The sequence below is a fragment of the Coffea arabica genome, chromosome 3c, assembly GCF_036785885.1.
Source record: "Coffea arabica cultivar ET-39 chromosome 3c, Coffea Arabica ET-39 HiFi, whole genome shotgun sequence".
Lineage (NCBI taxonomy): Eukaryota > Viridiplantae > Streptophyta > Magnoliopsida > Gentianales > Rubiaceae > Coffea > Coffea arabica.
Genome location: NC_092314.1, coordinates 35496149 through 35516781, shown reverse-complemented (window position 1 = coordinate 35516781; position 20633 = coordinate 35496149). Strand labels below are relative to the sequence as shown.

At 34.1% G+C, this 20633-nt stretch overlaps 2 long non-coding RNA genes across 2 annotated transcripts; both read left to right on the top strand.

The window, feature by feature from the left end:
• The first annotated feature begins 3850 nt into the window (after positions 1-3850).
• Positions 3851-8231, top strand: LOC140037698 (uncharacterized). Its single transcript, XR_011841697.1, has 2 exons — positions 3851-4256; positions 8007-8231. It is a non-coding gene; the product is annotated as an uncharacterized lncRNA (long non-coding RNA).
• A 1698-nt stretch (positions 8232-9929) lies between these two features.
• LOC113736098 (uncharacterized) lies at positions 9930-14687 on the top strand. The gene is made up of 3 exons (XR_003459596.2): positions 9930-10390; positions 13566-13620; positions 14455-14687. It is a non-coding gene; the product is annotated as an uncharacterized lncRNA (long non-coding RNA).
• The last annotated feature ends 5946 nt before the right edge of the window (positions 14688-20633 follow it).

The window sequence follows — 20633 nt, the reverse complement described above, 5'->3', positions numbered from 1 at the left end:
GGAGAAGCGAACTCTAGAGGTCGTAGGAACCACCTGTAGAGTCTATATATGACTAAGCATGTAGTTTGAATTATGACATTGTTTTACGAGGATGCAAAGCCCCTAAATAGTGTAAATATGATGTCCCATATCAGTGGAAGAATGTAAAAATGATTGGTATTTTAATTTTGAACCTATAATTTCATTCAAAAGTTATTTTGGTCACAGGTTTAGGTCACCCCGTGGACCCAAGACGTTACACTTGGTATCACAATGAGGAATTGGAAATTATTGGTATATTAGCTTGGGCCTATAGGTTATTTAATAAGTTAGGTTATTTAAGGCTGTGATTTCTACATGATACGAATATGGGGTCAAGTAGCATTATGATTTTGACAACGCAAAGAAGTCAAAAAATCAAGTGTTGTATGATACTAAATGCTATATTCAACTAAAACCACCTCTAGAACCTATAAGACAAAGATACCATTTGGATTGAAGAAATCAGAGAGAAAAGAAAGGAAAAGAATCATAGGGATTTGATTTTTTTTTGTTTAGATTGATTTTTTAAGAAGAGAAAGGAAAGGATATGGAGTGAAATGGAATGAAATGCTCTAAATGCTAAGTTATAATTTCCATCCAAAGTGGGCAAAAATGGAGGGAAAGGGAACCAAATCTAATAAAAGATTTAATTTTTTAAAAAAAAGTCATCTTTTTCATTCGTTTCAATTCACTAACACTTTGATATTTTCCTTTTTCCTTACAAAATTTCAATATTTTCTTTCTTTTCCTTCCATATTTAATCCAAATAAAATGAATGGAAACCACTTTACTCCCTTTCCTTGCTTTTCCACTAGTATCCTTTTCCTTTTATTTCCTTCAATCCAAACAATGCCTAAATGCCATGTTAGATTGAGGGTCACCTCTAGAGTTTGTACGAGCTACTTCTAGAGTCAGCATATGATAAATGAATAGTTTAGTTTGTGAATAAACTTTGGAAGGACGTAAAATTCTTAAGTGGGGGTGAATGTAATATCTCATAGTAGTGGGAGGAAGCAGAAATAGTTAGTATATTGGCCCCATAGATTACCTAATAATTTGGATTAACCATTTTGAACCCCTAGTTTCATTTAAAAGTTATTTGGGACAGCCCGTGGGCCTAAAGCACTATAGTTAGTATGAGAGCGAACCTCACATGGTCTCTAAGCAATGTGAGCTCAGGGTCAAGTAGTGTTATGGTTCCGACTATACTAGGAAGTGCAAAGAGTAAAGTACTGTGTAAAATTTAGTGCCACGTTCGATGGGGGCGACCTTTAGAACTTGTTAGACTAAGTATCACATTGGACGATGACCACTTCTGGGGCCCATACGAGGCACTCTAGAATCCAGGCACGACTAAGTAGACAGTTTCGATCGTGACCGGGTTCTGCAAGGACACAAAATCATTAAGTGAGGGTGAATGTGATATCCTATATTGGTGGGACGAAGTGGAAATTATTAGTATGTTAGCTTAGATCGATGGGCTATATAATAATTTGGGTTAACTATTTTGCAATCATGGTTTCGTTCAAAAGTTATTTAGGTCGACCTAGGACATAACAACTCTAAGAACTTTATCTTACAAATGTAAATATACAAACAATCAATAAAATAAAAATGTCATATATTATTTTATAAATAGTTCAAGTACATATCAAATCCTAAAAGTTGATTGAATTTTGGATATATACACTTTCATTGATAACCCGATTAATTACTTAAGGGATTAAGTACTTTTTCTATTAAGCTTGTTTGATAACAAAATTTTCTTACCATTGAATTCATTAGGAGCTACTTAATTTATATACAAAATTTTAAGCGAAAGCTTAATTACTTAATTTGCTTAATATATTAATTAATGTAATAATAGTCATTCAAAATTATTATTACACATACCCACATTTAAAATTTTTTTTCCCTAGTAAGGGAAAGGTGGGATTTAAAATATAGGGAGGGTAAAGGAAATTTGAACCAAAACTTTTAAATTCTAAGGTCTCAATCTTCGCCACTAGACTAAGGTTTTCTTGGCACATACCAACATACTTTCATACATACACAATCTATTTCTCTCTTTCATACACACATACACACTTTCACACATATACATGTACTCTCTCGTTCTCTCTCCCATACACTCACTCACACACACACACACACATACATGCACAAGCATACTTGTTTAGCATTCTATATTTCAAATATAATCTATTTATTATTAGGGGTGACAACAAGTTAAATTGAAGTCGAATACTGGTGTATTCAAGCTCAAGCTTGAAGTGTATTATCTGAATTTGAATTCAATTCGTGTAAAAAATAGTGTGCTCAAGATTGAACTCAAGCTCAAACTGCTCAAGTTTGAGTAGCAAGGCATGTAATTTGTTCTAAAAATTTAGGCTCTGTTTGGATTAGTTATTTTTGGGGGTATTTTTCAAAAACTTTACTGTAACTATATATATGAAAAACTTCTACTATAAATGTTTTTTGGATTGTTTTTTAGAGGTATTTCTAAAATATATTTTGGAATATTTTTATAATTTATAACTTTTTGAGGTATTTTTTTAAATTTTACACCACCTACCACCACCCCCTATCTCCCTCCCTCCTCCCCCTCTCTCTCCTTTTTCTTCCTCTCCTCCTCTTCCTCCCTCTTTCCTTTCCCTTCTCTCCCCTCCCCTCCTTTGCTCCAACCCCAAATCCTTCTCCCACTCGCGAGTGGTGGCTGCGACTTTAGCACTGCTCTAGCCATGACCTTCTTGGTTGCTACCCAAAAGGTCACGACTGTGAGAACCCTGAAAATAGACATATAAATATCAGTGCATATTTTATTTGCATTTTAATTCCTTAATAAATTTTAGCACGAAGTCCAATTGTTTTTAAATAAGTATGTAGAATTAAACGTTATGTGCAAAATAAAAGAATTGTGCTAAACTACTAAACTTTTTAGTTTTGTTACATTAACTTCATATTTCGATGGTAAACTATTTCATTGATCTAATCATTAATTACTTTGAATTCTAATATTGTAACTAATTGTTTTGAAATAAAAGTGTAGAGATAATTTCTATGTAATAAATAATATAATTGTGCCAATATTAAATTATTTGGTTTTGCTATACTAAATTAATATTTCTTGAGTTAGATTAATTCTATTACTTTAAAATAAATTCTTTGATTTCCGATAACTAGTTTTAATCGTTAATAATGTTAAATGTTAATAGGAATTTCCGCGTTAAGATGAAAACCAATGAATTTTAGATAAATATGATTCTAATATACTAAACATACTTAATGCGTGAAAATTCGATAAATATATTTCCTTGTCTTTCTTTGTTTTCGCAATCAGTGCGTAAAAATACTTTTATGTGCAAATTGACACCTTGAATTTAATTATTATTTCACTTGACTCTATATTACTAAATCAATAAATTTCGAGTTAGACTAACCCTATTTCTTGAGTAATAATAATTGGAAATTCTAATAATTAATTTAATCGCTAAATAATATAAGAACTACTAGGAACCTTAATATTGAAGTTTAATCGATAATTATTCGATATAAATGGTTTAGGTATATTAGGGTATAATTAGGCGTTCAAATCACACTTGGGGATAATTTTTAGAATTAAGTCGAAATTGAGAAATTAAGTTGAGATTGGGGAGCAAAGTGAAAAGACTAAAATAACCCTACCTTACCTTTCCATGCAAATCAAACAACTCCTCGGACAGCAGCATAGCACCGCACCATCCGACCAATCAAAAACCTTCAACCATCTCAACACGCAACTATGTCTTACACTCAACCTCTTCTCAAAAACCGCGGCACCTCTCTTCATTTCCTCTTCATTTGCTGCAACACAAACCACCATTTCCATTTCCTCTCTGCACCAACTCACCCCAGTCCGCAACCAAACACTCCCTCTCCAGCCTCTGCCTCGTGATCATCGACCAAGAAAGTGAGAGAGCTGCACCCGGCAAGCTGAGAGTGAGAGTGAGGGAGAGCCGAAGTCTTTGCTCTGTTTTTTTTTTTTTTTCTGTTCGTGAGTTAAAGAAAAGAGAGTGAGACCTGCGGTTCTGCAACCATTCCATCCGTGAGTTGGGGAGGAGTTTGAGTGCCAAACTTCCTTCATCTTAGTTGCGAGCTTGAGCAAGAGAAAGGACGGGCTAGCAGGCTGCATTCTGGTTAGCCGAGAGGGAGAAGTTTTGCAGCCGCTTGTTGTGTGAGCTCGATCTTAAGCTGAGGTAATTTTCTGAATTTAAACTAATTGATTATGGGTTGATGAAGCCGTGTGTAAGCATGCATGTGGGGTTTGTGCAGTTAGGGGACAAATTAAGTTACAAGAAATCTGGTTGTGAAAGAATTAGAATTGCCGAGAGCTAAGCTGGAAATTTGTAGCTTTAATCTGCTAATTCGATGCAATCTGAACTTAGATATACGTTTAGCTAATTATAGATGGGATGATTATGCTTTGCATGAGGCTGCATAGCTCTGATTAATCCAGAAGATTGAAGTAGAACAGGATCGGTTGCATGCAAGCCATCCGAGAGGAAGGAAATAAAATTCTGATTGATGTTTTCTCTCTTGATGATGACCGAACCTAACTTTGGATTAGATCTGGATAATTATGCCTTGCACGATGTTAATTAGTGGTGATCAAACAAGAAAATTTAAGAGATATAAAATCTGTTTGCATGCGGCCTGTCCGAGGAGAAGTGGGAACATTTTTGGTCAAGTGATAACCTGTTTTTCTTTCTCTTGAAACTGTCCGAACTTGATGCTGAATTAAAATCTGATTTTGGAATTAAAACGGATAACTAATCAGTTAATCTAACCATGCATGCTGCTGTAATAAGCCGTGAGACTTGAGTTGGGAAATGTTAGTTCGAACCTGGAAATTTTGAGGATTATAGCTATTGTTTGGATTTAATTTCGAGCTGGAAGCGATTCTTACCTAGCTAAATATTTGCATGCCAAAATGGAGCACCTAACGCAATAATTTAGCCAAGGGAAAATTTTAATATAAGATCAATGGCTGCTGGAGAAATTTAGTTAACCAAGTGTTTGAGCTGAAAATATTAAATTGTTTCCGGAATTCACAGGTTGATTTTTGAATATTTTCCTTGGAATATAATGGTTGAGAAATACAGGGGAGTTGTAAGTCTTAAGTAGTGTAAGTTGGTTAACAATGAAATATTTGATAAATTGAAGATGGAACCAAAAAAATGTTGGGTTATACATGTTGGAAATTCTTGTGTGATAGCTAAAGGGTGAGTTGGAACCTTAACTTGATTTTTAAATTGTTCCTTGAATCATGATAGATGGAAATGCCTGGAATATGCTGTTTTAAAGTTTATAAGACATGTAGATGTGAAACACTCGAATTGTGGGTGAATTACCAATTGATGATTGTTATACTTAGCTGATGACAGATTAGTAAATATATGATTTCTTGGCTGAACCATGTACTGGAATTAAGCGTTACTTGCTTTGGTATATGCTGGTATGAATATCATACTTAAATGTATGATGATTTTAATAAGAGTATTATGGTTTTAAAAGAGGAAAAGGAGTTTTTCACAAGTGAAAAATGAGTTTCCAGATTTTCGGATTTCTCTGACCAGTCTCAGTAAAATGCTTATATCTTGGTGTAGGAAAATCCGATTGAGGTGCCGTTAGTGGCATTTAAAACTAGAGTCATGGGCCTTTGTTTTGTAGAAATTTCATATTTTTCCTCCATGTGTACTGCTGTCCGTGATTCCTCAAAGTAGGCTGTCATGTTTGAATGTCCTATTTTCTCAGGAAACTGAATTCTTGACTTGGATAGAATATTTGGCCCATTTGTGATTCGAATCTCTGAAAAGTGTCTTCTGGGATGTGATAGTATTAAAAATCTATTCTACAACAGTATAATTTTCATAACTGTTTGATTTGTGGAACATGAACTAAAGCAATTTTTGAAGGAAAATATTTTTCCAGCATGACCGAACTGGTTGGGACTTTTGGTGAGTTTATTTGCTGGATCCGTGTATTATTTACTTTAGCTTGGTTTGGACAGATTATAATCTATATGTATAGTGATTCTAGCAAATAAAAGTGGAAAGTTTAATGGATATTTTAGATTCTTGGAATCATTTGGATCTCAAGTTGGTTGTAGTTTTTGTTCTTGTTTTGAATGAATTGGTATTTGAAAGTGTGTATTGGTTGTCAAGAGCTAATGATTGATGAAGCCCTTGGCCATTTGAATGGTTGTATAAATATTAAAGGCTGATGAACTTTAATTGCTGGAATTTCTTGAAGGCCTTACCTTCATTTGGTTTTAGTTAAGATGTGATATGAGCTTGCCAATACCAAGTGCTAATGATTGACGAAGCCTTGGTCATTCATTTTATTCTTGATCAGAATTGAATCTGTGGAAAACTAGGGCTAATGATTGACGAAGCCCTAGTGAGATTTCTATTTGAAATGTGAATTGATTATATTATCGAATCTGAAATATTATGTACTGGTAAATCGGAATCGTCAGGAATCCATTTTGGTCCTATGAACTTGAGAAGTTTTAAGCAAGATACTTAAATGTATCTTCACTCTAGTATGGTACGATAAAAATTAGCACTATATGTTAAAGTTAGAAATTTCATGTAGGGATTTTCAAAACCTTGCCAACTCGATATTTCTTCCTTTAAGCTTAAACTAGCCTTATTACCTTTAGAAAATGATTTAACTAGTTTCTAAACTCTGGGTTTTGTTTTACTTCTTTTCTTTCCTCTAAGAATTGTTCTTGGCTAGTGGACTATAGAAAATAATTTCTCTAGCTTTTGAAAACCCTAAGTCTTATTTTAATTCCTTTTCTTTCTTTAAAATTTGCTCTTGGATAGTTATCGGTAGGAAAAGTTCCAAAATAAGAATTTTAATAACTTTAATTAAAAATGTAGAAACTTGCTCAACAAGAATCTTTATTTTAGGTAAAATAGTTATAGCGATAAGTTTTGCAAAAACCGTAGCTTTAAAGAAATCTTCAAGGTATCTTTCTAACTTTGATGTTAAGAGGTTGGTCGACTTATTTCAAGAAAATAATACTAGTTACCCTTTTATAAGGAAAAATATCTCAAAGAAAACTATAAGAAACATTTCTACTATTTTTGTCAAGCTTCAACCTAAGTAGATTCTTGAATTTACTATGGGAAAGTAAACTAGTAATATATTAGATAAACCTCGTTGTCTATAAGCTTAAAAACTGAGTAGAAACTTATAGTTTCAAAATTTGGTTTTTAGGATATTGCGAGGACGCGGAATTCGATTCCCAACTTGATATCTGAACTCCACTCTTAGTGAGTGTCTCTGCTTGTTTCATGTTTATGTAGTTAAGCGCTTTATCAACTCGCTATGTGATAATTGTCAAAATGAAATAAATGGTTTTTGATCCATCGAAATGAGCAGTGTGTACTTTATCGCACTAGCCGTTCGAGTGGTGACGTGTGTGAAACATTTTCTAATGAATCCGTGAATCTAAATGTAGTTGCGTCGTTGGGTGAATCCCTCGACTCGTGAATCCAACTACCAAACATATGAATCCGTGAATCTAAATGTAGTTGCGTCGTTGGGTGAATCCCTCGACTCGTGAATCCAACTACCATAACGTCGTTGGGTGAATCTCTCGACTAATTTATTACGGGTATATCTCGAGTATACTGCGTCGGTAGACGAAGTTCGGGCCCGAAGCAGAGGTATGAACAGTGACGGGTTAGGATTAAAATAAGTGGATCTACATGGACTATAAGTAGTGAAAGTTGACGGAGGGTCAACTACGAGGGTATCTGATCAAGCGAGGAGAATGGCTCCCGAGTGCCCTGTATCCTACCTTGTGCCGTTATACGCTTTCTTAATTGATTAAATTTGTTTAAATTGTTATCCATTGTTTGATTTATGTGATTGCATGTTTTGGGGCACCACTGAGCTTTAGCTCACCCCACGTTTATTGTTTTCCTTAACAGGTCCTGGAAACTGAAAGCTGGATGCTTACTTATGTTTTCCTTATGGATTGTATTTGACTACTATAACTTATTCTGTGGGCTGTAATGTGTTATTTGGGATAATGTACTTTTCTTTTTGGATTGCCACTTGAAGCTGGAAAATGTGTAAACCCTAATTCGATCACTTGGCCTGTAAATTTGTAATAGAGATTTATGTATTTATCTACCCGGATTGGTACGACTTTATATTTTGGTACGTAGCACGTGGGACGTTTAAGAGCCTCGACTGGCTAATTTATCTCTGCTATCTCTGAAGTTAAGTTGGATGTAAGGATGATCTTATTCGGGAAGATTTGTTTTATCACAGATTAAGTTATCCTTTGAAAGGATTTGGGTTAGAATGCTTGCGTGAGTCCTGGCGAGACTGGGCAGACGGCCCGCCAACCCTTTGGTTCGCCTCAGGGGGAAGTGGGGTCGCCACAACGACCAGAAACCATGAGTCGTGGCTTTTGGCTGCGACCTTTCTATTTGCGATCAAATTTGGTTGCCACTAGAAAGGTTGCAGTCAATAGAGGGGAGGGGGAATTGGGGGGCAGGGAAAGGGAAGGGAGAAGGAGAGAGGAGGAGAGAGAGAAGAAAGATGGGGGAGAGAGAGAGAGAAAGAGAGAGAGGAGGAAGGGTCGTGGGTGTGGGGGTGGTGGCGGTAGTAGTGGAGAGTAAGGGTGGTGGTATACATATATTTTTTGTATATGTAGAGTTGTTTTTGATATATTGTATGGATATAGTGTTTTTAGAGTTGTTTTTGTTTGTATATTACTGTAATATTGTATATAAAAAACTTATTTTTTAATAATTGAGAAATCCAAACTGTGAGAACCCTGAAAATAGACATATAATTATCAGGGCATATTTTATTTGCATTTTAATTCTTTAATAAATTTTAGCACTAAGTCCAATTGTTTTTAAATAAGTACGTAGAAATAAACGTTATGTGCAAAATAAAAGAATTGTGCTAGACTACTAAATTTCTTAGTTTGGTTACATTAACTTCATATTTCGATGGTAAACTATTTCGTTGATCTAACAATTAATTTCTTTGAATTCTAGTATTGTAATTAATTGTTTTGAAATAAAAGTGTAAAGATAATTTCTATGTAATAAATAATATAATTGTGCCAATATTGAATTATTCGGTTTTGCTATACTAAATTAATATTTCTTGAGTTGGATTAATTCTATTACTTTAAAATAAATTCTTTGATTTCCGATAACTAGTTTTAATCGTTAATGATGTTAAATGTTAATAGGAATTTCCGCGTTAAGATGAAAACCAATGAATTTTAGATAAATATGATTCTAATATACTAAACATGCTTAATGCATGAAAATTCGATAAATATATCCTTATCTTTCTTTGTTTTCGCAATAAGTGCGTAAAAATACTTTTATGTGCAAATTGACACCCTTGGATTAAATTATTATTTCATTTGACTTTATATTACTAAATCGATAAATTTCGAGTTAGACTAACTCTATTTCTTGAGGAATAATAATTGGAAATTCTAATAACTAATTTAATCGCTAAATAATATAGAAATTATTAGGAACCCTAATATTAAAGTTTAATCGCTAAATATTCAATAAAAAATGGTTTAAGTATATTAGGGTATAATTAGGCGTTTAAATCACGCTTGGGGATGATTTTTAGAATTAAGTTGGATTTGAGAAATTAAGTTGAGGTTAGGGAGCAAAGTGAAAAGACTAAAATGCCTTACATTTCCATGCAAACCAAACAAGACTTCTGACCACAAATCCAATCACCGCAGCTATTACCAATTTGATACGCAACCAATTCTTATACGCAATCCTTTCCTTAAACCACGACACCACCGTACCACCCTCTCTATCTCACGACTGAAACCACAATTCCATTTCTTTCTCTGCACCAAAACCGTAAACCATTCTCTCCACTTCATATCACAAACCGCGGCACCATATTTCTGTTTCATTTCTCATATCACTTACCGCAACTCCATTCCCTTTCCTCTGCAACAATTCACCTCAGACCACACTCCACCTTCACCTCGTTAACATCGACTGAGATTGAGAGAGAGAGACTGAGCCGCACTCTGCAATCCGAGAGGGAAGAAAAGAATCCGCGAGCTGCAAATTTTTCCTGCTCTGTCCGTGAGATGGAGAGAAGAAAGGGGAGCAGCACCGCGTGAGCTCCACCCCTTGTCGCACTCTTCACCTTCCACCAACCACAACCATCTTCACCGCAACACCATACTAGCTGCAATCCGTTTCCAGCAGCAACTACTGCAACCAGAATCAAACCCGTACGTGAGAACCGAGAGGAGAGAAAATTTCAGTTTCTCTGCCGTGTGAGTGAGCTTCGGTCTGAGGTAATTTTCTGGGCTGAGATGTGTTGATCGGAGGTAGATTAAATTGTTTATGGCCATGCATGTGAAGGTTAAGTGTTCGGATGATGAATTGAATAAGAGGAAAATCTGATTCTGGAAGAAAATGTTCCTGCCGAGAGTTGATTAGAAATTGCAGCTTTATTTTTGTTTTCCTGTGACAATCTGAGCTTAATTATGTGTTTAACCAATCATAAACAAAAAGATTAAGCTAATTAGGGGCATGCATGTATTGTTTATGCAGTCGGTTGATGAAATCAAAACTCTAGAAAAATCTGTTTTGGGGACAAATGATGTTGCCGAGAACTTGTCCTGATTAATGCAGCTTAATTCGGTTTAATTTGGTTATTCTGAGTTTATAACCATGATTAACTAGTTAATAACAAGATAATTGGGCCTTGCATGTAGTTAATTAATGGGTTTAAACCAGAAAAAAATTAATTGAAACAGAAATCTGCTGCATGCACGATCATCCGAAGATAGCTGGAAAATTTCTGAAATTTTGGAGATAATTATAACCGTGTTTGAACTTAATTCTGAACTAGAAATGTTAATCAGTTGGTCAAGCATCTGCATGTTAAAATTTAGTAAGGAAAATGAGTTCTTAACCAAGGAAATTTCTGCATAGAAGATGAATAAGTTATTGGACAGAAAATTGAAGGAACCGTGAGCTGTTTGCTTGAGTTGCAGCCTGTTATCAGTATAAAATGGAAAATATTGTAAGAAATGCATGCAATATGTGTACCTTAGGTTCTTATAAGAGGTTTAGCTGTAGAACTTGTGAACGGTTGGAACTTTGAGCTGAAACTATTGAAAGAAACATGCTGGAATTTGTTTTAGCTTCATCCGAGTAGGGGAAATGAAGAAGTTCCAGCTGTCCTTATGAATATTGGTCCTGAAATTTTATATTAAGCTGTAATATATTGTATAATACAATGGTCTTAACATGCATGCAAGATTTAAGTCTAAAATAAGGAGTTTATTGGGGGAATTTTCTTGTCTTAAAGACTGATTGCTGCTAGAACTCATCCATCATGGCTGAGAGAGGAAGTAGAGTTTGATTCAGCTTTTCTCTTCAAATTCTTGGCAGTAAATTTCTTATTGCTGCTTAAAAAAACTCTGTAGTGTGATAATTACTCTCTGCATGTTAAGTTGGTGGGTGAAAAAAAAAATGAAGAAATTGAGGGAAACAGTCTTGTACTTAACTGCCGAACTGCTGGAAGTTGCATTTAGCAGAGGACAGAATTAATTGTTGCTTTTGTTGGGATTATTTGCTCAAATTACATGTTATTTGTTTTAGTTTCGGTAGGACAGAGTGTATACTGAGTGTTGAGTGTTTTAACCAAGTAAAAGATGGAACTTTGTTGAAAACCTTGAGGTAATGTTGCTGCAAATCTATTGGGATGGCCGAGAGAGGGAAAGAAAGAACTTTCTAGTTTTCCTCTATGAATTTTGGTTCCAAACTTGTATATTGAGGTTCAATACATTACATGATACTTCAGTCTTAACATGCATGTTAGATTTAAGTGTGAAATGAAGGGTTCATTTGCCTTAATCCTTGAATATTGGATAGAAAATGATTTAATCTTAGTCTAAACATCTTACAAGACTTTAAACTTGGTATACATGTATATTCGTTGGGTTCTGTTGAAATTTGATGCTTAAATCATGTTAAAAATTGCTGGTATGAATGTCATAATTAAATGTATGGATGGTTTGAATAAAAGTCTTATGGTTTTAAAAGAGAAAAAGGAGTTTTTCACAAGTGAAAAGTGAGTTTCCAGATTTTCGGATTTCACTGACCCATCTCAGTAAAATGCTTATATCTTGGTGTAGGAAAATCCGTTTAAGGCACCGTCAGTGGCATTTGAAACTAGAATCATAGGCCTTTGTTCTGTAGAAATTTCATATTTTTCCTCCATATATACTGCTGTCTGTGAATCCTCAAGTAGACTGTTTTGTAAGAATGTCCTGTTTCTTCGTGAAACTGAATTTGGATTTGGATTGAACTTGTAGCTTACTTGTGGTTTAAATTCTTGATTAAATTGTGCTTGGAAGTAATTGATGTTGTCAAGGGCTAATGATTGATGAAGCCCTTGGCCATTTGAATGACTTTATAAGTACTACTGGATGATAAAAGTTAATTGTTGGAATGTCTTGGAGGCCTTACTTTTATTTTTATTTGTTTGTGATGGGCTTGCTGAAACCAAGTGCTAATGATTGATGAAGCCTTGGTCGTTCATTTTATCTTTATCAGAAATGCATTTGTTGAAATCTAAGGCTAATGATTGACGAAACCTTAGTAATTTGCTATGTGATTTTGTCATATTTTGATCCATAATATAATTTCGAAACGGAACCGGAGCTGTGGAAGTCGTTTCGACTTTGCGAACTCGAGTAACTGTGATCAAATTAATCAAAAATATTTTTCCAGCTAGTATTATATTATAAAACTCCATATCTAGTGTTTTGCCTAAAACTTTCCAACTCGATAATTTCCTTTAGCTCAAACTAGCCTTGATAGCTATAGTATATAAATTCTTTAGCTTTTGAAAACTCTAAGTCTTATATTATTCCTTTTCTTTTCATTAAGTATTGCTCTTGGCTAGTTGTTTAGAGGAACATTTCCAAAAAATACAAGATTTTAGTGACTTTAACCAAAACCAGCAGAAACTTACTCGGCAAGAAAACTTACTTTAAATAAAATAATACTAGCCGCACTTTTATAAAGAAAAGTATTTAAAGGAAAGCCATGTAAAACATTTCCTACTTTTACTAACCCTTAATCCTTAGTGGATTGTCGAATTATTTCGAGAGAATAAACCATTTATAAACTAGAGAATCTTTTATACTTATAAACCTAGAACTTGAATAGAAATTGAAAATGTTATATTTGTACTTTAAAGGTCAAACTTGATTTTAATAATTTACGCAGAAAACTTGTTTGGCAAGAAACCTTATTCAAAGCAAATTGGTTCTGGTTTGCACCTCTAGAAAGAAAGAAATCCTACGAAGTATTTCATCACCTTCATCAGTTTAACTCTAGGGAAATTGTTGATTTATTTGGAGTAGATAAACTAGTTATGTACCAGATAACCTTGTATTTATAAACTAAGAAACCGTATAACAACACTTATAGTTTTAAAACCTGGTTTTCTAGGGTATTGCGAGGACGCGGAATTCGATTCCAATTTGATATCTGAACTCCACTCTTGGTGAGTGTCCCTGCCTGTTCTATGCTTACCTGCTTAAAGTACCTTCTTGACTTGATGTGTGATAAGTTGAAAAATTGGTTTCTGATCCATCGAAGTGAGTTGTGTGTACTTTATCGCACTAGCCGTTCGAGTGGTGACTTGTGCAAAAACATTTTTCTCTTGAAATCATAAATCTAAATGTAGTTGCGTCGTTGGGTGAATCCCTCGACTTCTGTATCCAACTACCATAAATCTAAATGTAGTTACGTCATTGGTGAATCCCTCGACGCATGTATCTGATTGCAATCACGTCATTGGGTGAATCTCTCGACGCATGTATCTGATTGCAATCACGTCTTTGGTGAATTCCTTGACGCATGAATCTAACTACCATAAATCAATATGTAGTTACGTCGGTGGATGAATCCCTCGACGCATGTATCTGATTGCAATCACGTTGTTTGGTGAATTCCTCGACGCATATATCTGATTGCAATCACGTCATTGGGTGAATCCCTCGACTAATTTTATACGGGTATATCTCGAGTATACTGCATCGGTAGTCGAAGTTTGGGCCCGAAGCAGAGGTATGAACGGTGACGGGTTAGGATTAATATAAGTGGATCTACATGGATTATAAGTAGTGAGAGTTGACGGAGGGTCAACTACGATAATTGGTGATCAAGCGAGGGAAATGGCTCCTGAGAGCCCACGTATCCTACCTTGTGCTGTTATACGCTTTCCTAACTGGTTAAATTTGTGCAGTTATTAATCGCTGTTTGATATTATGTGATTGCATGTTTTGGGGCACCACTGAGCTTTAGCTCACCCCACGTGTATTGTTTTCCTTAACAGGTTCTGGAAACTGAAAGCTGGATGCCTATTTATGTTTCCTTTTGGATTGTATTTGATCACTAATACTTATTCTGTGGGCTGTCATGTGTTACTTGGGATAATGTATTTTCCTTTTTGGATTGCCACTTGAAGCTGGAAAATGTGTAAACCCTAATTCGATTACTTAACTTGTAAGTTTGTATTATGGATTTATGTATTTATCCATCTGGTTGGGTACGGCTTATATTTTGGTACGTAGCTCGTAGGTCGTTTAAGGGCCTCGACTGGTTATTTTTATCATTGCTATCTCTGAAATTAATGGGGCTTTAGGTATGATTCTATTTGGGAGAAGTTGTTTTGTAATAGATTAGTTTATTCTTCGAAAGGTTTCGGGTTAGATTGCTCGCGTGAGTCCTGGCGAGAGATGGGCAGACGGCCCGCCAACCCTTTGGTTCGCCTCAGGGGGAAGTGGGGTCGCCACACAAACAAAGCCTTATTTTTAGTTTATATATATATATATATATGTGTGTGTGTGTGTGTGTGTGTGTGTGTGAAAACCTCGAAAAGCTAGACAAGCTCGAGACCTAAATAGATAAATGCTCGAGCTCAACTCAATAACTAGACTTGAGTAGCTCGAACTCGGTCTTGAGTCGAGCTTTGATCGACTTGCTTGTGACCAATTCGCCTTGTTAGCCACCCCTACTTATTGCACAAATAGACATGTATTTTTTTTCTGAAGCACATATTTGCATACATAAACACATACGCAAATTCAATTTTCATATTATAATTTCAGTTAAACAATATTAATTAGTGATATTTAAAGAACTAATTTAACATAATAATAAAATAAGATAATTGGTATTAAATTATATAATATACATCTACTAAAAATTTTTAATTAGTACTCAAATTCAATAGATTATTATACAAGTTTGACTCGGATTGCAAACGAATCGAGCCGTTCACAAGCAACTCACGAGTGACTCGAGTCCAAGCTTGACTCGAGCTCGAGTCGAGGTTGAGCTGACCAAATCGAGTTCGAATTCAAAAATACTAAACTGTTAGTTCGTGAGTTGGATCGAACTCGATTATATATATATATTATTTAATAGTAAAATTACATATATATCCCTAATATTTTTGCTATTTATTAAGAAAATTATTATTTTATTCATTTTTTAAAATAAAATAATTATTTTTTATTTTTTTAAACTTGAGTTCGACTCGAATTTGAGTCAAGTTCAAGTTCGAACTTTACATTTTGATCTCGTCGGGTTCAAACTCGAGTTCAAACTTCACACACCTAGGTTAAGAATTGATTCGACTCGTCTCGTTTGTACTCCGAGGTTTGACTTAATGAATTCAGCATGTTCAAACTTCAGTACTTAAATTTTAGTTTTCAGATTTCAGTTTTATCATTAAATCTCCTCCAATTAATTTTATATTTATAAGTTATCTATCTTCTAACAGCTTCAATCTCTTTTAATAAATTTGAATTATTCTTTTCATCCATATTTGATAACTTTGCTTGATGTGAATTTAATTATTACATTGAAAAATTCATTAACTTTGATTAAAAGTAATAAATATTCATATGAAAGTATATTGCTGTATTTTTTTTTCCTAAATTGAAAATAAATATGAATAGTTGTACAACCATATTCATGAGAAAATTTAATTACTATATTGAAGATTACATGTTATTTCTATTTTTATGCATTCTACTATTTAATAAACATTATCACATTGTAGTAAATTATGTACAAAAGTTTCTAAAGATTAATATGCAAGTTAAATATTTGAAATATAATAACTTTTTAATATAAATATGAATAAACAAACCATTGTTGATGAATTATTTATATATTGTATCAATTTATAATTAATAACAATAGAAAGATAAAGTATGTTTAGATAGGAGAATATTTACTGTAGCACTTATAATAATATGATATATGTGAAATTAAAAAATAATTAAAAAATATATTTACGATGGAAACAAATAATTTTTATTTTTCACAAATAATGCGAATCTAAACACACCCAATATTTGGCACTACCGTATGAGCTAAATAAGTACTTCTTTTGAGACTAGAGTATTTCTGGCTGTGCAAGGCACAGCCAATGCCCAAGGTATTGTGTAAAGAATATTGAAAGATTTTTTTGGCATAACTTATGTCGACAGAAATTGCTTGTCAGTAATGAGCAACGCGGGCGCTTTCTTGTAAAAGCATTGTACGCATATGAAGCTCATATATGAAGAATAGATAGGAATGGGCATCTTTACTATTCAAGAACATTAATGATCAATGCGAGGATTTCAAATCAAAATCATGCCTGTCTACTCATTTGTCTAGACGAAGGTAATAAAAATAAAGTGTAGAAAGAAATGCTTACTCTTTTGTTTCCAATAAATATCAATCTGTTGATTAGTCAACTTGATTATAGTCATATAAAGCATACATTTGATTAATAAGTAAAGCAAAGGAACCTACAATTGAAAAAGTAGGATTAGCAGGGAATCGAACTACTGAACTGACACGCAGGAGCTAAAGGGGAATTGCGCATTGACAGAATTGGTTTCCATCTTTAGAAGAGTTAGGCCTTGATATAAGGGAGTAATACTCTTTCTTTAGTTGTTTTTTATTTTTCCATGTACTTTTGGATGTTTTGTTCATGTTCTTCTTCTTCTTCTTTTTTTTTTTTCTTAATAAAATCTAGGAGTAACGTTCCTCACTCATGTACGAAATTTTACACCAAAAAAAAAAAGGAGAAAGAAATCAATCGATGCACTGAAGAACTTAGTCAATCAGTTCATGATAAGCACACCTAGATTAGTACCCTGTCAATACAACTCCCGCATTATGCTTGATTAGATAAGGATGAAAAGAAACTGAACAACAGATGAGATCGTGACACCATTGCTGCCTTTCTTTTGCATGCTAGATTTTGAAGCCTGTCATGTACGAAAATTTGCACCCAAAAACTCAATATGTGGTCTATACCTGTTAGATATGACCATAGAGATGGCGTTAGAGATGACATAACTGAACCCAAACCTTCACAGTTCATCCAAAATATGTTTGTCTGCATATCCTAGATTCCTAGCTGCCTACATAACTTTTCCATTGCACAAAAAATCAAATGGTTCCTTGAAGCATCACCCTTCCCATATCAACCATCTGTTCTTCCACTACATGACCGGTCAATAACATGGGATTTTCTGCTAACATATGCAGCAATGCCGGCTTCTTCTCCTTCAATGATACAGATACGTGGATTTCCCTGAACTGTTGTACATGCATGTGGGTTTTGTGGCATGAGAGATGACATTTTTGTCGTCGAAATTTTTTTTTTTCTCTGTTACATCTAGAAGATTAAGAAAAATGAAAGTAACTTATTAAGTGAAGATTCGCAATTTTTGGGATTCATCAACTCATTGAAATGTTTTGATGTGGAATACTTCCTTAAGAGATTTTTTTATCGTTCAATTATTGCTTACTATAACCAGATCAATTCGTTTCAACGACTTTAAGATGCTTTTTTATTTTGTCCCGCAAGGGCTATATCAGTTCTTACCAGACAATCTGACCTCATTAGGTTTGTGCATTTTTTGGTGCAAATATCAGGATGTATGGTTCAAAGTTACTGAGCAAACATATTTGATCAAGGATACCTCATGTTTTTTTAATGTTCCAGCTTTATAGATACTTGGATTTAGAGAAACTACCACAGATTCTGTAATCTTCAATTTGGTGTAATGTATTCATAGAAGAGATTATGCATCACTCACTGCATTCAAGTCCCAGTTTTCATTGTCTAGAAAGCAGAAAGCAAAACGAAGTAGAAACAAAATAACGAGAAAGATAGAGAAAGGAGAAACTGTTGACCAAGTGGTGGAAGAGTTGAATTCATACTTTTCTTTGTTTGGCTTGGAACTACACATAGCAGGCGGACAACCCATTTCTTGGCCACTGTTTCTAAAAGCTGTTCAGCTACTTCCTTGCTTCTCTGCTTCTCTTTTTCCACCGAAGAGGAGTAGTCCAACATACAGGAACAATGAAAAGGAAAGGAGGATTATTTGACCCAATATTCCAGAAATAACCCTGAACAGTTACCTACTGTTTTGAGAAGATGGTATATCTGGTAGGGCAAAATTGTTATTAAATGATAAAAGACGTACAAGCCCCTTAACAGTAGTCAATTTTTCAGTGCAGAAACTCAAATTTGGAGGGCATTGTTGGCAAAAGGTAGCTGCTACAGTACACTCCCTCCCCAAGAGCAGCCACGTGGATCAACGTGGGAGAAGAAGGCTTAGGTTTATATATATATATATATATATATATACTAGTTTTTAAGCCTTGACGCCATGCGTCAGGTAGCTGAGACTCATTATTTTGCTATTATATTTGTGTTTTTTTTTCTTTGTTAGATATAGTAGTCATGTCACATGTGTATGAGTGTGTATTTTTTCCTAATTGCATAAATAAACATGACTTTAAAATCAGGTTATCTTACATTCTTAATATAGCATTAATCAGTAAGTAATGCCTGAAATTAAGCAAAACTAAAAGGCATGATTGTTTAACATTCTTAATGTCGCATTAATCAGTAAGTAATGCCTAAAATTAGGTAGAACTAAAAGGCATATGGCTATACATGTCTCCTAATCAGGATTTCATATTGGATCCTATTCTTTTTGTTGCAATTCAGATGATTGTTTGATTGATAGATTAAAAGTGTTCAAGAATGGCGGGAGCAACAATGATTTCTTTGGACATGACATCATTTATTGAAAACGAGTCTAGACTCTCAATATTGAACAATTTTAACTTGCAAGGGTGAATATGCATATTTTACTATTTTTCTTTCGTTCTTTCCTTTTTTAGGCTGTCTATCTCTCTTTTTTTTTTTTTTTTTAGATTTTGATGATTTTGGTTTTGATAATTTGTATGGGAGGCAACACTTTATGTGGTGAGTATGAGGAGCATGGAAGAACCTCTTTGAATTTTCACTAAGATAATGGCTTAGATATATACAATATCTAATAATTTTTTGAGCTTAAAATTTTCTTTTCTACTTTCTAGGTTCTTTGGATTTATAATTCTTACTTATTTGATGTTTCTTTCTCTTACTTGGTTGATGATTTTTTTTTTTGTAATCTGTATCATAAGCTGCAAAATTATAGGTTATTTTGTGTTCTTAAATCATGTGCTAAAATAGGTGAGTTTCTCTTTTATTTTTCTTTTTAAATAAAAATGGTATTCAAAATCAAGAGATAGTTGAAAACTTTAAATGGTGAATTCCAAATCAACTTGCGTTTAAGGATAGGTTAGAATAAAATGGTAAGAAATAACTGGTGGAACTATTCTACCAAATGGGGTAATAAACTCGTGTTTAAGGTTAGAAAATATGTATTTATTGAATAATTTTTTCATGCTCGAAAAGAAAAAAGTTGGGTCTACTGTAAAAGTTCAAAAACTATAATCCATTTGTTAAATTATATTTTTTTATGAAGAAAGTTTATCCTTTTGCAAAAAAAAAAAATATATATATATATTTTACATGGGACCCTTATGTATATATTTTTTTAAAACAGGAAGACTCTCTAACCATTTTAACTGAAGAAACAACCGAGCAGCAGCTTGCAGCAAAGTGCAAGGTTACATCACCCACTCACCACTGATCTTAATTTGTGAACCGGTCTTAATTTCCATGCAATAGACTTCGCAAGCGAAGTTAATTTAATTTTTTTTGTTAGTAAGAGGAGTTAATTTGAATTTGATGGTGCTAATTTGAATGTAATATGTTTTGTACAATCGGACAGTTAACCAGAAGCCAGCCTGATATTTACGAATTTTGCTCGCAAAAGGAAACCACAGCCAACAATACCAAATGCCCTCAAAGTTGGTGAAAATTACTGGATAACCGGTCCACTCACCACTCCAAGAGAGCCCGCGGACAGAAGCAAAATGCCAGCAGAGCCACTGCCACCCATCAGCAAAAGACCGAAAAGCCCCTCAAGCTCACAAAAATAACGGCATAACCGGTCCATTCTGCACTGTTCACAAGCGATTCGTGCTTTATATATGTAAGATATATATATATATATGTATGTATATGTATGCAAGAAAAGGACTCATTTTTCTAATCATAACACGTGGCAAAATCAGGTTGATTATATTCCGAATCCAGTG